This window comes from Mauremys reevesii, linkage group 3 (genome assembly GCF_016161935.1).
Source record: "Mauremys reevesii isolate NIE-2019 linkage group 3, ASM1616193v1, whole genome shotgun sequence".
Taxonomy (NCBI): domain Eukaryota; kingdom Metazoa; phylum Chordata; order Testudines; family Geoemydidae; genus Mauremys; species Mauremys reevesii.
In genome coordinates, this window is record NC_052625.1 from 25,648,522 (window position 1) to 25,660,785 (window position 12,264).

The 12,264-nt window shown below is 55.4% G+C and overlaps 1 pseudogene; it reads left to right on the forward strand.

Moving 5' to 3' along the window:
- The first annotated feature begins 6,239 nt into the window (after positions 1-6,239).
- Positions 6,240-11,204, forward strand: LOC120400494 (annotated as a pseudogene).
- The last annotated feature ends 1,060 nt before the right edge of the window (positions 11,205-12,264 follow it).

Below are 12,264 nucleotides of genomic sequence, written 5' to 3' on the forward strand. Positions count from 1 at the left end.
ATGATTTTTTCCCCCTTTTCTTTCAGGGGGGGAGGGGGTGAAAGGTGTAAATGGACGACATACCCTGAAACACCTGGGGAAATGTTTTTGACCCTTCAGGCACTTGGAGCCCAGCCAAGAATGCAAATGATTTTCGGAGCCTGCAGGGACTGTGGGATAGCTGGAGTCCTCAGTACCCCCTCCCTCCCTCCATGAGCGTCCATTTGATTCTTTGGCTTTCCGTTACGCTTGTCACACAGCACTGTGCTGTGGCCTCTGTCTATCATAGCCTGGAGATTTTTTCAAATGCTTTGGCATTTCGTCTTCTGTAATGGAGCTGTGATAGAACAGATTTGTCTCCCCATACAGCAATCAGATCCAGTATCTCCCGTACGGTCCATGCTGGAGCTCTTTTTGGATTTGGGACTGCATCGCCACCTGTGCTGATCAGTGCTCCACGCTGAGCAAACAGGAAATGAAATTCAAACGTTCGCGGGGCTTTTCCTGTCTACCTGGCCAGTGCATCCGAGTTCAGATTGCTGTCCAGAGCAGTCACAATGGTGCACTGTGGGATACCGCCCGGAGGCCAATACCGTCGATTTGCGGCCACACTAACCCTAATCTGATATGGTAACACCGATTTCAGCGCTACGCCTCTCGTCGGGGAGGAGTACAGAAACCGATTTAAAGAGCCCTTTATATCGATATAAAGGTCCTCGTTGTGTGGACGGGTGCAGCGTTAAATCGGTTTAACTCTGCTAAAATCGGTTTAAACGCGTAGTATAGACCAGGCCTGTGAATGGGAGATGAAGTAGTCTGTGCCATTAGGAGAGATAGCAATTAAAATTTAATATGTCGTACACACTGTGAAAAAGGTTAAGAACCCCATGTGAGTGGAACCATAAAATTCAGGTTCAGAATTCACTAGGCCAAATGCAGACCAGATGTAAGGGGGTGTGACGCATCTACTTCAGTGAAGTTACATGCTTACACAAGGAATTTGCCCCATTATGTAGAGCCAATAAACAGTTTATAATAATGTACAATAATGTAGGTGTTTTTGGAAGTCTGAATTTTAACAACAAAACAAAACTGTAATGAATTTTATAGCCAGAGATTATCTGTACATGTAGAGATGTCTATTTACCAGTCTGGAGCTAATTCAAGAGAAATTGTAACTGCCAAGATTGACCTGAACTCATTGATCTGCTATAAACCTTTGAGCAATTAAAGCAGTTCTCTACTCAAGTACATGTGAATTATTGAGAATCAAACATTACTTACTCAGTAGCAGATGCACATCCCCACAGATTCAAAGTTTTGTCCCAGAATGAGATCTCAAAACACAGTTTGCTGATCCTATTGTATCCTCATGCTGTGCATTCAGACATCATACTATGGCTGATCTAAGGCCTGGTCTACACTAAGCGTTTAAACCGGTTTTAGGAGCGTAAAACCGATTTAATGCCACACCTGTCCACACTGAGAGGCCCTTTATATCGATATAAAGGGCTCTTTAAATTGATTTCTGTACTCCTCCCTGGCTGGGTTGCTGCTGCCTTTGCTGCTGCTGCTGCTGGGGAGCTGTTACTGCTGCTGGAGCTGAGGAGGGAGTAGAGGAGGCTTTGCTTTGTGGGGGGGGGGGGGGTTGTTACATCCCTGCTTCTGTGTTGGTAGATGCCTTTGCTGTGGGGAGCTGGGGGAGTGGCCTGGAGCCCTCCCCCTAGTTCATCCGCTCCTCTACTGCCACCACCACTGTCCTCTCCACCTTTCCACCTGCCTTCTGGCTCTGTTCTCTGCTCTCCAGCCTGGCAGTTTGCTTTGCCCCTTTGACCATCCAGAGAACATAGCGGCAGCACAACAGACATTTGTTTTTCAGATGCCTGTGGGTGCTTGTTTCTCCTCCCTTCCTTTGGTCTTGTCCTCCCTCCCCTGCTGCATTCGGCTGGTGGGGCCCCCCTTTCCTCTGCCTTGCCCACTACCCTGTTCTTGCAGCTGCTCGTCCCCTCTCCCCTTGCTGCCTGCCCCACCCGCCCCCCTTTTGGCCGCCTTGTTTGCTCTGGTTTGTCCTGGTTTGCTTTCTGATCCTTGCTTGGTTTGTTTGCCCTGCCCTTGTCCCGTGGTGCAGGCCTGGTTGCCAGCCCCATTCCTCCCCCTTTTTTTGGTTTGGTTGTTTTTGAACCCACCCTGTTCTTTGCTCAGTGCCTGAGGCGCACTCGCTCTAGCCCTCCCCTGCATTCCGCCCCCTTGCTTCTTGCCCTCCCTCCAGGTCAGCCCTTATTGCCTGTGTGCCCACGTTCCGCTGTTGGTGTTTGAGATTCCCTCCTCCCACGCTTTTTAATTGGTTCCTTCACTGATGCCCTCTCCTCCATGATGCCTTAGTTTTCCCTTCTTTTCCTTAGTGCAGCCAGGGGAACTGGGTTTTTTTCATCTTGTGCTGGAGTTGTGTTCCTTGTTTCCCTTTGTTCCTTTCTGTTGGTGCCCCCCCACCCTGCTTTCAGCCTAGCGGGTGGGGTGTGGTAGCCGTTCTTTCCCTCCCTCCTCTGTCCCTCCCTTTCCTCCCATTCCTCCCTCCCCTTCCTTCCATTTCCCTGCCCTAGTGGCTGTCCCCTTCCCTCCCTTTCTGTGGTGGGTGATTCCGTGGGTGGGACTTCCCTGGATGCCCCTGAAGTTCTCTCTCGGTCCCCCTCCCCATACCCTCTCTTGCGATGGCCACCTCGACTGCCGCTGCTGGGCTGCCCGCCATTGCTACCATTGAAGCATTGGCAGGCACGGATAGGGGCTCCCGAGACTCCGCTGTTGCTGCCGCGACCTCGGCTGCCTCCACTTCTGAGACCACTCCCTTGGCCGGTGGGAAAGGCTGGGGGACGAAGAAGAGCAAGGGCCTGCCCGGAAGGTGACACCCCCCGTGGCAGTGGTTCCTCCTCCCGCTGCGGCCCCATCAACGGCCGCAGCTCCCCCTTCTCCCTTGCCCATTGTTCCCTCCACCAGCTCTGGGGGTGCTGCTCCTTCGGCCCCCAGGGCGTACGCCCAGGTGGCTGCGACCCCTCTGCTCGCCGCCTCGCCGTCTGCTCCAGCTGCCTTCAAGTTCCGACGGCAGCACGTGACGCGGAGGCTTTGGAGGGGTCCTTTCTGGTGCCCCATCGAGGGGCCCAGTACCGGGTTTATTATTCGTCGGGAGTGGCCCGGTGCTTTCTCTGCCGGGTGGCGGGGCACGTCCAGAGGGACTGCCCCCTGGCCCGGCTTGGAGGGGCATCTGGGACCCTCAATAACCGGAAGGGCGTCGGCTTTATCATCACCGGCGGCCCTGATCGCCCGGTCCCTGGGGTCACCCCTCCTCCATCTATGACCGTTGTCAACTGCGCTCGGGTCTTGGGGGAGGCCCCCCCAACGTGCCCAGATGAGCATGTTGGCCCCGCTGCTGAGGCGGGTAGTAGACCGGGGCCCGCGGAGGAGAGGGTGGCAGGGCCGGTAGCAGGACTCGAGCGGGGCTTGCCTCCGGGGGAGTTTGTTCCTTTCCCTGTTGTCCAGCCCTTGTCTTCCCTTGCCCTCCCGTCATTGCCCTTGCTCCCTGGCCCTGACCCAGCTAGCCAGCCCCCCTCTTCGGGGAGCTGGCAGCTTGTGTGGGGGAGATGCCGCAAGCGGGGAGCACGGGCCCAGCGTCCCCCCCCATTGGCGAGCGGGAAGGGACCCCCCGTAAAACTATGAAGGGGGTCGCTGGTGCTGGGTGTTCCGTTGTCTCCCCTGCTGACGTTCGTTGTTTGGAGTCGGCCGAGGTCTCTGCAGCTGCGGAGGCGGGTAGTACCATCTCTCCTATGGACTCCCTCCCTGAGGGGGTTCCAGACAGTGCCCCCACTGCCCCGTTGCCATCTGTGCCCCCTGTCAGCGCCGCAGTGGCTACTGCCCCGGCTGTTGTCGAGGGGGAATCTGTAGCGGCGGGTGGGGACTTTGCCTCTATTTTTGCTGAGATCGAGGCCCTGGGCTTGACCACAACCACTGAGGGAGTGGAGCTCACCCCCCGCACACACACCCCCCCGTTGGAGGGCCTCGGTCTGGGCGATTGCTATCTGGTGCCCCCACTCCTCCCTTTCCCTCCATCTCAGGTGGTTGCCCCTGATTTGGCCTCTGCAATGCCCCAGGCCCTGACCACCTGCCTGGCCACGACTGGTAATCTGGCTGACGCCGCCGTGCCCATTGTGGCAGCGGCCAACGCTGAGCGGCCGGGCTCTGAGCCCATGGGTGCCCTGCCCCATGAGATGGGACCACAGTTTTCACCTCCCCTCAGCGCTGTAACTGAGGGTGCCTCCATTCCCTTGCTGTCCCTTCAACTGCCATGTTGGGTCAAGAGGCACCGTGCTCCGGTAGCTCTGCCACCCAGGCCCTAGATGTTGCCCCTGTTCCCTGCCCCGACCCTGTTCCCATCCTGGATCTGTGTCCTGTCCCTGCCCCTGACCCTGTTCCCGCCCTTGTCCCTGTCCTTGACCTCTCTTCCCTCCCTCCTTCTGTTGTTGCCGCCCCCGGGGTTGCCTCATTTTCTTTTTATACAGGCCCCCAGCAGGCGGTTTTTGTTTTTCCTTCTCCCGGCCCATCTGGGGCTGCAGTTCTCCCTCTGCCATTGTCCTTGGGGCCGAGTGTTGCGTCAGGTGGCGTGGTGCAGGACGGACGGGCACCGCGACGGGGCTTTGATCCCTGTGTGCCCGTCTTTATAGACCACGGGGCTGGCAGGGGGTTCCAATCGGGAGGTGCCCCAGGGTCCATGACCCCCGTCCCCGTCGCGCAGAGGAGCGAGATGCGCTCTTTCTTGGAGGACACTCGTGGCTCCACAAACAGAGTGCATCTCGCTCTTCAGCGCTGGGGCGATTTCCATCTTGTTCTCCAGACCGTGAGGGCCATTATGAGGGCGGGATGCAGCAGCTTACCAGTGGACCCACTGCTTCCGTGAAGCCCTGCTGGCTTTCAGGTTGGTCACGGTTTGCTGCGGGGTCCAATGGGCGCCGCTAGCGCCCCAGATGGTGAGGATCATCCCCAGCCCTCTTTATGTTGCCATCCATCTTTGCCACTTTGAACATTCGCGGCTATAGGTCGGGTCTCCACAGGTGCCAGGTGCTCTCCTTCCTTCGAGAGGGGAGGTACTCAGTTATTTTCCTGCAGGAGACCCACACTGACCCAGCCACCGAGGCGAGCTGGCGGCTGGAGTGAGAGGACGGGGTCTATTTTAGCCACCTTTCAGCCCGTCATGGCAGGGTGTTGACCCTGTTCTCCCCGCACCTACAGCCCGAGGTGCTGGGGTTTACCGAGGTCATGCCGGGTTGCCTGCTGCACCTCCGGGTTCGGATGGAGGGGCTAACATTGAATCTTGTCAATATCTATGCCCCAGCATCCGGCCCGGTGAGAGTGTGCTTTTTTCGGCAGGCGTCCGCCTTCCTCGGTACTTTGGATCCTCGCGAGTGCCTGGTCCTGGGTGGAGACTTCAACTGCACCCTTCAGGAGCAGGACCGCACGGGGATCGAGCCGAGCCCAGCCACTGCAGACGTCCTCAGGGAGATTGTAGTCCATCACTCCCTGGTGGACATCTGGCGCGACCACCACCGGGACAATGACTCTACGTTCACTTGTGTCCGGGTGGAGGAACACCGGTCGAGCCACTCCCGGCTGGATCGCATTTATTTTTCTCTATGTCATCTCTCGCAGGCCCACTCCTCCAGCGTTCGGCCGGCCCCGTTCTTGGACCACCATTTGGTGGCCGTGATGGCCTCTCTTTCTTCGGAGAGGCCGGGGCCGGCCTATTGGCATTTCAATAACAGCCTGCTGGAGGATATGGGCTTTGTGGCATCCTTCCGGGAGTTTTGGCTTGCCTGGCGGGAACAGAGGCATGCCTTTCCCTCCGCACGGCGGTGGTGGGATGTGGGGAAGGTGCGCAGCTGGCTCTTCTGCCATAGCCACACCCGGGGCGCCAGCCGGCGGAGGGATTTGGTGATAGAGCAGTTGGAGCAGGAGGTATTGGAGCTGGAGAGGCGTCTAGCCACCAGCCCCGGAGATCCACTCCTCTGTGGAGCACACTGGGAGAAGCAGGAGGTGCTCCTGGCCCTTGACAATCTTCGGGCCCGGGGTGCTTTTGTACGATCCCGCATCCATCTCCTGCAGGAGATGGATCACGGCTCCCACTTCTTCTATGCCCTGGGGAAGAGAAGAGCGGGGCAAAAAAGCACATCCTCTGCCTCTTGGCAGAGGACGGCGCCCCCCTCATGGATCCGGCAGAGATGCGCGACCGAGATCGGCTGGAGCTGCCTCTCACTCTGGCTGAATTCTCGGAAACCCTCCATCTCATGCCCACTAATAAATCCCCGGGCATGGATGGGCTGACCGTGGAGTTCTACCGCGTGTTCTGGGATGTCCTTGGCCCAGACTTTGCCATTGTCTGGGCCGAGTCCTTGGAGAGGAGAGTGCTCCCTCTTTTGCCGAAGAAGGGGGACCTCCGCAATCTCCCGAATTGGCGTCCCGTCTCGCTCCTCAGCACGGACTATAAGGTCGTGGCGAAGGCCATCTCGCTGCGGCTGCGGTCCATGCTGGCGGACGTGGTCCATCCAGACCAGACCTACACCGTCCCAGGCCGTACCATCTTTGACAATCTTTGTCTAGTCTGGGATCTCTTGGAGCTTGGGTGTAGGGATGGTCTGTCGTTTGCCCTCCTGTCCCTGGATCAGGAGAAGGCGTTCGACCGGATGGACCACGGGTATCTCCTGGGCATTCTGCGGGCTTTTGGCTTCGGACCCCGGTTTGTGGGGATTCTCCAGGTGCTGTATGCCTCCGCAGAGTGTTTGGTCAAGCTCAATTGGACCCTGACTGCACCTGTCAGCTTTGGGCGAGGGGTGCGTCAAGGCTGCCCGCTGTCAGGTCAGCTGTACCCTCTGACCTGACAGCAGGCAGGGGTGTATGGGGTGTTCAGGGAGGGGTAGCACCTCTGGTGTAGGGGCATGTCGTGTCCTTCCAGGGCAGCTCGTCCACCTTTGGTCCCCACCTGTCACTCAGCTCTCACCTGTGGCTCCTAGTAGCTGTAGCATGCGCAGCGGCCACACCCCGGGCAACAGCTTCGACAGGCTGGCCAAACCAGGTTGAGGGTAGCCGTTGGGCATAGACCTACGGTGAGATAGGGCCTTGTCTATCCCGAGCATGTGAAGACAGACTCCGGCGGATTGAGCGGATGAGACCTTTTAGAATAGGACCAACGGTCATGAAGGTGGTTTCTGCAAGCGATGTGGTACGCTAAGAGCACGGCAAGACACGAAAAATGCCCTGGTCAACCACTGCACCCAGCCCATCTCCAACCGTCTCGACTTTTGTCCTGCCATTGGAGCAAGATGGAATCTGGGAAGAGAGAGTGAGGCTGACTATGCGCACCTCTCCCTCACTTTAATCCAATTCACGCGCAAGTCTTGACATCCCTCCAATTTCCGTAAACCGTAAAGTCCTGTGGCGATGGGCGAGCGACGAAGCAGCAGGTGTGGATACACTGGGAGCTGTAGCCGCGGACCTGCACACAGGCGGCTCAGGTCTAATGGTCGTCTTCCTGCTGACCAAAGCAACAGCTGGATTCGGCGTCTACCTGAGAGACTGAGCAGTCCTCTTTAGGACCGCACTGCTCACCTCCATAGTAAGAGGAAGGGGCTAGAAAAGGTGCCCTAAACATTGTTTGCTTCATAGAACCCTGGCCAGCTTACCGCGGCTGGAGGGGATCCCATCTTATGTGGTCGAACAACAAAATTTCAAATAATAAAACGTAAGGTGATACCACTCATTATTGGTACATGGAATGTACGCACGCTTCAAGACAACCCCTCAGCAGATCGACCAGAAAGAAGAACAGCCCTGGTTGCCAGAGAGCTCGCAAGATTTAACATCGATATTGTGGCCCTGTGTGAAACTCGTCTAGCCAACGAAGGTCAGCTCACAGAAACAGGAGGTGGCTACACATTCTTCTGGTGTGGATGCAGCAATGACGAACGTCGTGAATCTGGAGTTGGCTTTGTGGTTAATAATCATCTTGTCCGCAAACTTGCCAGTTTTCCCAAGGGCGTGAACGATCGACTCATGACACTGCATCTTCCACTACCGAGAGGAAAGCGAGTTATACTAATCTGCGCTTATGCACCCACAATGACGAATCCGGATGAAGTAAAGGACAAGTTTTATGAAGATCTTGATGCCCTACTCTAATCCGTGAAGCACACTGACAGGCTGATTCTACTTGGCGATTTTAACGCGAGAGTAGGATCCGATCACTCTGCCTGGGATGGCATCATTGGAAAAAATGGAATCGGCAAATGCAACAGCAATGGCCTACTACTATTGAAGACATGTGCGGCTCATGATCTGATCATCACCAATACCATCTTCCGCCTGCCCACTCGCAAAAAGACGTCCTGGATGCACCCACGCTTCAAGCACTGGCATCTCATTGATTATGTCATCGTGCGGAGGAAAGACAGACAGGATGTAAGGGTGACCAAGGCCATGCCAAGTGCTGACTGTTGGACTGATCATAGACTTATCATCTCTAAATTAAGCCTTTACATCAAGCCAAAGAGATGTCTGCAGGGAAACAAAGCTGTGATGAAAAAGATCAACATCAGTAAACTGAAGAACCCCAACACAGTAGCTTCACTAGTAGAAGATCTTGGTAACCAACTCTCAGAGCTGCAATTAGAGGAAAATGTTGAGAGGAACTGGGAACACTTCCGAAATATTGTGCACTTTTCTGCACTGAAGGTTCTTGGACCCTCACATAGGAAACAGCAGGACTGGTTTGATAAAACGACGAAGAGATCAAGGCTTTACTTGCTGACAAGCACCGCCTTCACCGTGCTCATCAGAATGATCCATTGTCAACAGCTAAGAAAAATGCCTTTAACAACATTCGCAGGACTGTACAGAGCAAGCTTCGCAAGATGCAGGACTCCTGGTTGAGTGCCAAAGCGGATGAAATCCAGAAGTTTGCTGATAGAAACGATGCCAAACGGTTCTATGAAGCCCTTAGATCCTTGTACAGACCTCGGCCTTCAGGGAGTTCCCCTCTCCTGGACTTGGATGGTGTAACTCTCATTACTGAGAAGACTCTGATTCTACAGCATTAGGCTGAGCATTTCCAATCTGTACTGAACCGCCCATCTTCCATCAATACTGAGGCGATTGACAGAATGCCCCAGGCGGATATCAACTACAGCCTGGACATTCCACCATCAGAGACTGAAACCCTACAGGCCATCAGCCAGCTGTCCAGTGGCAAGGGCTCAGGATCTGATGCGATTCCAGCAGAAATCTATAAGGATGGTGGTGCAATGCTTGTTGACAAACTCACTCACCTGTTCCAGTCCTTCTGGAATCAAGGGTCCATTCCTCAGGAATTGAAAGACGCGTCCATCGTACACCTCTATAAGAGGAAAGGAAATCGAAAAGTTTGCGATAATCATAGAGGAATATCACTGCTTTCTAGCGCAGGTAAGATCCTTGCACGAGTGTTGCTGAATCGCCTGATTGACCACCTGGAACAGGGTCTACTACCCGAGACACAGTGCGGCTTCTGCAAAAGAGCGTGGCACTGTGGACATGATCTTCACAGTCCGACAGCTCCAAGAGAAGTGTCAAGAGCAGAATCGCGAATTATACACCATCTTCGTGGATCTTACCAAGGCTTTTGACACTGTCAGTCGCGAAGGTCTGTGGCACATCATGTCGAAGTTTTATTCTGATGGTACGTCAGTTCCACGATGGCATGATGGCTCGTGTTCTGGACGACGGAGAAGCTTCAGAGGCCTTTCCCGTCACAAACGGCGTCAAGCAAGGGTGTGTGTTGGCACCGACCCTGTTCAGCATAATGTTTTCAGCTATGCTGTCAGACGCCTTTCAGAACAGTTCCTTGGGAATCAGCCTGAAATACAGGACTGATGGGAAACTGTTCAACCTGCGAAGACTCCAGGCTGTCACCAAAATAAAGGAGACTGTGCTACGAGACCTCCTTTTTGCTCACGACTGTGCCCTGAATGCTGGGTCAGAGCAGGAAATGCAAGCTAGCATGGATAAATTCGCAGCAGCATGTGACAACTTCGGCCTCCTCATCAACATAAAGAAAACCGAAGTGTTGCACCAGGCCAGCTCCGAAAGCTCAACACCAAGAGCCCACCATCACAGTGAAGGGACAAAAGCTGCAAGCAGTGGACCAATTTACATACCTTGACAGCACCCTTTCTCGTGCAGTGACAATTGACATCGAGGTCAATTGCAGAATTGCCAAGGCAAGTTCTGCATTTGGCAGACTGCTGACCAATGTGTGGGACCGCCGTGGAATAAGCCTTGCTACAAAGCTTAAAGTCTACTGAGCAGTAGTGCTAACTACCCTGACGTATGCCAGTGAGACTTGGACTGTATACAGGAGGCATGCTAGGCAGCTGAACCACTTCCATATGACTTGCCTCCGCAGACTTCTGAGGATCCGGTGGCAGGATAAGGTGCCAGATACAGAAGTCCTCTCTAGAGCAGGCCTGCCGCCAGTTTACACTCTGCTCATGAAAGCCCAGACACGCTGGGCAGGCCATGTTGTAAGGATGCCAGACTACCGCATCCCCAAACAGCTCTTCTATGGTGAGCTGTCTCAAGGAAAGCGATTGCACGGGGGACAAAAGAAGCGATACAAAGACACACTGAAAGCCTCTCTTAAGTCCCTGGATATCGACATCACCTCCTGGGAAACCTTGGCACAAGATCAATCGACATGGCGTACGCTGATCCACCAAGGCTGCCAGACATCTGAAGCCAGAAGGATAATCATAGCACAAGAGAAGCGAGCACTTCGTAAAGCTAGAGCTGCAAATGCTGTAACAGTGGTGCCCACGCATGTCTGCCCGACATGTGGCAGAACATTCCGTGCCCGTATTGGCCTTGCCAGCCACCTGCGGACGCACTGTGGACAGCTTATAACCTGCTAGATGTCAAGGTCTTCTTCGAAAAACGATGGACGAACATCACATCACCACACTCTGGCCATTGAGCCCTTCCTTTGTCTCCTTCGCAAGAGGTTGACGGGGTTCGTGCTCTGTGAGCCGGAGGTGCGGCTGGTTCTGGCAGCATATGCTGACGACGTGCTTCTCATAGTCCAGGACCCGGACAACCTGGTGCAGGTGGAGGCTTGTCAAGCTGTTTATTCGGCGGCCTTCTCCACCCGGGTCAACTGAGTCAAGAGCTCTGGCCTGGTGGTTGGGGCCGGGTGGCGGGCAAGCCCCCTCCCACCCGCGCTTCAAGCCATTCGGTGGAGCGCGGGTCCACTGCTCTATCTTGGTGTTTATTTCTTGGCCATGCATCCGTTTCCGCCGGAGAACTGGCACGGTTTGGAGAGCAGGGTGACTGGGCAGTTGTGGAGCTGGACGGGACTGCTCCGGTGCCTCTCCCTCTGGGGGAGAGCGCTGGTGCTTAACCAGCTGGTCCTGTCCATGCTCTGGCACCGACTCAACACCCTATCCCGCCCCCGGTGTTCCTGGCCAATCTCCAGAGGTTGGGGTTCTGGGGTTTTTTTGGCCGGGACTGCACTGGGTCTCTGCGGGGGTTCTCCATCTTCCCTTGGAGGAGGGCGGACAGGGCCTGACATGCATTCACAGGCAGGTCCATGTCTTCCACCTCCAAGCTCTGCAGAGACTCCTTTATAGTGCAGGTGGCTCGGCGTGGAGCACGTTGGCGCACGCCTTCCTCCGCCGCCTGCAAGGGCTCCGATATGACCGGCAGCTCTTCTTTCTCCATCCGAGAGGTCTTCCGCAGACCTCTCCGAGCTGCCGGTCTTCTACCAGGACCTCTTCCAGACCCGGAGGCTGGTTTCAGCAACCAGGTCCTTTGTGGCCACCCTGGGGGCTGATCTCCTCGTGGAGCCCCTGTTACACAATCTCCATCTTCGTGTGCAGGTGGCGGAGTCCTCCTCGGTGTGCCAGAGGTTGGTCCTGGCGGGAGTCACCAAGATCGGAGACCTCCTGGACTATGACCTGGGGAGTTGGGTGGATCCCCAGGCACTTGGTTGGCGCATGGGGTGCTCCACCCTTACGACCCCACTGGAGGTGGAGGCAGCCCTGTCCCCCACGGCTCGGTCCTGGCCTGTCCTCAGTGTTCAGCCAGCCAGAGTTTGTTCTGACAATATAAAGGTGTTTTTTTTAATAATTGGAGATATACCTATCTCCTAGAATGGACTTTGAAAGGTCATTGAGTCCAGCCCCCTGCCTTCACTAGCAGGACCAATTTTTGCCCTAGATC